The sequence below is a fragment of the Caretta caretta genome, chromosome 9 (assembly GCF_965140235.1).
Source record: "Caretta caretta isolate rCarCar2 chromosome 9, rCarCar1.hap1, whole genome shotgun sequence".
Lineage (NCBI taxonomy): Eukaryota > Metazoa > Chordata > Testudines > Cheloniidae > Caretta > Caretta caretta.
In genome coordinates, this window is record NC_134214.1 from 41,856,941 (window position 1) to 41,862,182 (window position 5,242).

A 5,242-nucleotide genomic window follows, 5' to 3' on the forward strand; every position below is an offset into this window, starting at 1 on the left:
GGTCAGGTCATGTAGAGAGAGATTTTCAATGAGAGCTGGGTATCTACCTTCCCTTTGGGCCTTTGAAAATCTCCCCCTTAACATCTGTCTCATCTTATATGAGGCAATTAAAAATACTAACTCATCTTTGGAGAGTGGTTTGTTGTTCTTCAGAGTGTGGTGCTATATAAATCAAAGGTAATATGATTATCAGATTCTGTCATTGTTTTGCTTGAAAAAGTTGAAATTAAAACAAGTGAAGGAACATATAAAACAGTATGGACTAGACTCTGTCATCCTTACTCACAGGGAATATTACTCCACGTTTAGGGATATTGATTTAAATGGCTCTGTGTATTTTGTGCAATTGTACTTAATATTGTCACTCCAATAAACCATTAGGTTCTTTTCATGCTGTTTTTTATAATTCTGATTTCCTTCTGAAGAATATCTGTTGTATAATTAGATGATCTTAGTTCAGACACAATTAACAAAAACCCACAGATCCACAGTCTGTTAGACAGCATTTAGTTTGGGGACACTGTCTACGGATTGAAGAATTAGAAGTATGTCTGTTTAACAGCTGAGGGTAACTGGAGAACCACATAACATCATTTTCTTTCAACACATCATTAAAAATGTTGGGTTTTGTCATCTTTTTATTTTCCTTCCTAGCTGATTTGGCGGAGACTCACAAAACCCTTTCTTTTAAAAAAAAATTAATTTCCAAAATGATACTTGAGTAAGATGCCGTGTGAGGCTTAGGGACAGGAATACAGTGAACATTTAGCCATGTGCACTTTGCTAACCACAGACAAGAAAGTCGGTTGTGATTTTACTTTTATTTGTACAGTACTAAGTAAATGTATACAAAACAATATTTATTTATATCATAAGTTATTGTAAAGAAGGAAGATGATGATGTAGTCAGTGGGGTTCTGTGCAGGTTCAAGAGTCAGTCTGTGTCCAGTTGCAGGACTGGGACCTTAGGGGGGAAAATATTATACCCAATCAGAAGTACAGCCAAATGTGATGAAGCATAATGTATAAGCCCAAACATTCTCATCAGATTGTAGAAGAATATGTGGTCTGCTGCACCTTTAAAGTTTCGGTCTACTCTGCAAAACAGCTCCTTCCTACTCTGTGTGTATTCAGAGTCCGACAGCTGCTTACTATAGTGACCAAATTAAAGGCTGACCCTTTTTTTTCCTTACACGTACTTGCACTGCAGAGCCAGTTCTGCTAGGTGAGACTGAACTGGACTCCATGGGACTCTGTGCAGAAGCAAGGGTCTGCCCGCACACAAGACACAGGATCAGAGCCCTCATCCTCAGTAGCTGAATACAGGTTTGTATTCACTTTGAAAATCTTTCAGATCTACTAGGGTAGGTAGGGGATGGAGAGTTCATTTTCAATATGAACAGTTCGCTGTATTGTCAGTACAAGTTTCTCTACGTTCAAAAAGAGATCATTTGCAATGGGACAAGTCTTGTCCTCTCCTCTGTAGCTTTGTGAGGGCCTGAGCTAATTGGACTGATGTATTTCTGCTGCATGAAAGGAGGCAGGGTTTGAGAATGGTCAGCTCTGGTGTTCTGTTGCAAAGTCTGATATTTTACCAGCCACCAATGTTTGCTAATCTGTGAACTTGTTTGTACGCCAGAACTTGTGGTTAGGACTCTGAAAGGCCTTAATAGAGTGTGAAGAGTGTTGAGTTGGCTGTTCATGCAGTAACACACAAAATGAACTAACAATCACGTCAATGGTGTGTTTTATAGGGAATTGGCATTAAACCATATCTATTTATTACTTATGTGTGCTGTAATGTAAGGTAAGGAAAATAAAGTGAATTCCTCATAGAATATTTTGCAGTTCTGCAGATTTATAATTGAGAACATTATCCTAGGAGTTGAGTGAAGAGAGAGGGGGCAGAAGTGAAGAATGAAAGTAAATTAAATATAATTAATCTAGCATACAATCTGCCTTTATGAAAAAACTTTAGAAAGCTAATACACTTAACAAAAAAACAACAGGCTGCTTGTAGAAATTCTGCACTGGCTAAAGTTATTTTTACCTTTTGTAAAGAAAGAAAAAGATCCTTTATCTCTTGTATGAACTGGAACAATAACAAATTGAACTTCTTTTATTATCTGTAAAGGAAACAATTTCTACATATTGCTTGACCAGGTGCTGCTGAAGCACAGACACTTTTTCCCCCCGCCTTCCATTGGATGTTTCTCATTGGCAAAGTTTGTTGGCTCTAGTAAGGTGGCCAGCTGGTTGCTGAGATGACTCTTTATAAAAATGTCTCTTGATAGATTCTTTGGGCTAAATCTAGTGACGGATGTTAGCATGAAATTAGAAACCAACCTCCAATAGCAGTGACAGTTAAAGGTCTCCTGCACCTGGCCAGGAGCCTCTCTTCTGAATGAGGGAGACTACCAAAGGAGTGGGAGTGTCCGTTGTTAATGCAGGTTTGTCTGCTGCTGGACTACTTTCCCTGTCCTATTTTTCATGCCTGTATCACATGCATCTCCTCAGTGTGATGTAGAAACTACATCAGATACAAAGGAGCAATGCAGTGAGCAGTTCAAATTATGAAGAAGCTGTGTTTGAAAAAAGTCTCCCTCCCCAAACAAAAAATTCTCTGGGCAGCAGCCCCCCAATCAGAAGAGCAGCAAGAGTGGTGTGTCAACTGAGGCAGCTGCCACTTTGTAATAAAGCCTATCGGGTGGGTGGGAGGAGGGGCAAGGGAAGCACCCCTAGTGTAGAGAGTTCACTGCAGAGTCAGTTCAATAAAACTTGTGCTTCCCAGTTCTGGCAAAGCTTTTGGACATTTCAAAGGGCTTGATAAACAGCAATAGCCTTGTCTCCCACACATTAAAACTTCATCAATGACATTATGTGAAAAGAAGAAAAACCTGGCAGCACAGTAAAGCAAAGGGTAAGGTGTTCCTTGGATAGGTCAAGGTGCTCTAAGTTCCTCTTGCTGCACTGAAATAACAGCAGTTTTTCTGGCAGAAGAACATCTGTAACCTCCGTCTGGACCGAAGAAGCACATCTGTTCACAGTTATGGGTCAGTGCCCATACAGGAAGCATAGTTGTACTGCATACAGAAAAGAGACTCTGGATTATAGATACAGAAAAGCTTAAAACCCGCCTTTTTAAAATCAACTGGAGGATAAAATGAATGCAAATCAGATCCATAAAAGAGTTAAAAACCAAACAAATGCTTCCAGCCTGATAAAAATCTAGAAAAAGCTATAGGCAACAGGAGCAGGATTTTCATCTAATGTTCTATTCTCTTCTCTTTTAAAATGATTTAGTTCAAACCCTGATTATAAAATGTACGGTTGAATAAAATTTGTATCGGTAACACAGCAAAGCCCAAAATGAGCCCGACATGCTGTCTGATCATGTGGATTACATCACACATTGCATATTTTGGATTTATTTTTGTTTTGCCAGCTCACAGCTGTTGTCAAGGTTTCCCCTTTCCTCTCAATTAGCTCCTGGAAATAGCCCTAAATGAGTATGGAGGGAATACTGAAGTGCATTGAATTATAGCAGTAATATTTACCAGCATATTGCATATAAACTTGAAATAGTAACCTCTAAAATATTCTGCCTCTTGTTACTGGATTGCCCCTGATTAGACTCTGTTAATTTCTTCTCTTCATGTTACTTTACTCTGTACAAACTTTGCCCCAAAATACTTTACAAAATCACTGTACAACTAAGGCTCTGGTCCTACAATAAGCTCTGCATGGGCACAAGATCTTAACTTGTTTGCACTGAAGTCAACAACAAAACTCCCATTAGCTTCAATAGGAGAATAGTAGGGCACAAAAGGGCAGATAGGACTTAGAGAGGTAAATAAAACAGCCTGGGACTTACCTTTGTATGTCACAGCATCAGCTAGTGATTTATTTCAAGTGAATTAATAGCCTGAAGCTAAGCTCTACCTGTCTTAAACTAAAGTAAGCTGTGTTAGCTAACATTTTCCTCTTTTTTTGGTCATACTTCTTGACATCCCTAATATGAAGCTGAAATTCACCTCATATCAGGGTAGTGTATTCCCATTTGACTGCTGTAAATTACTGATGTTAGAGGCTAAATTAGGAATCTGAGGCACTAAAAATGGCCCACTGCATAATTGTTGATGTGCACAATAATGCATGTGCTAATCTTTCATTAAAAAGGAAACTGTTTTCATATGCTCTATTTTCTTTTTAACAGGGCTGATAGTAAGTGTAAGCACTTTAGCATCTAAAAGTATTCTGGCAAGTACTTAAAAACAACAACAACAAGAAAACAAAAACTTTTCCCTAAATTCCAATGTGGAACATTTACAAAGAGGACATTGCTGTGGAAAGACCATACTTTCTAATCCCAAGAACAAGATTTGCAATCATGAAAGCATAGGGAAAGTTTGTTCCTACCTGCCTATCATGAGGATTCTTTCTCTGAAGCTTCTGGTACTGGCCATCAAGATACCAGATTAGATGAACCACTGGTTTGATCCGGTATAGAACTTCTTTTGTTCCTAATCTGTTTACATGGTTACAGCAAACGTACATAGCTATGATGCAGTCTCACTCATCATGAGAGAGAACTTGATCTCGGTCTTGTGATCACATGGAAATTGAAGTTTCTGTTTACCATATGCCAGTATAATAGTCTACAAAATTGCATGGTATATTCTGACTTCTAAGAAGACACAAAGCAGAAGTGCATTATATAAATGGTATATACATGGAATACTTTGATTTTCACCTAACTTTAAAAGGGCAGCAGCAGTCCACCTTAATCATCTTCCTTGGCTGGGAGGAAGGAGGAGGAATTGCCACACAAGCCTTTTCCTTTACTGTGCAGATTGCAGAATTGTCTCATATGCTCAGAAATAATAAATTATATCCCTGTGACACAAGTGTACAAGGTCCTCAAAGAATCGCAGACAGGCTGGAATTTTTGTCATTTTATGTGACAATATCTAAATCCTGATCAATTTCTTCTGGAGCTGGAAAGCCAAGCCATGTCAAGCCAAGCTAGACCTAATAAACACGCCTGGCAGCTGTTTCCAGCTGTACTGTGCTGTAGCAAGTTGACAGCTTGACCGCCAGATTGAGAGAGCTCTGACCAGTGTATCTCTGTTTTACTCTGGACAGAATGTTCATATTTCTGCAACACTTGGAAAAGGTAGATTGGTGGAAATGTGAAACAATTTATTTTCTAGATTTGCAGGTATTTCCTAAGGAGCTGATT

The 5,242-nt window shown here is 38.8% G+C and overlaps 1 long non-coding RNA gene across 1 annotated transcript; it reads right to left on the reverse strand.

Moving 5' to 3' along the window:
• Nucleotides 1-806: 806 nt before the first annotated feature.
• Nucleotides 807-4,525, reverse strand: LOC142073186 (uncharacterized). Its single transcript, XR_012669899.1, has 2 exons — nucleotides 4,420-4,525; nucleotides 807-3,083 (listed from the first exon to the last, which is right to left on the reverse strand). It is a non-coding gene; the product is annotated as an uncharacterized LOC142073186 (long non-coding RNA).
• Nucleotides 4,526-5,242: the final 717 nt, after the last annotated feature.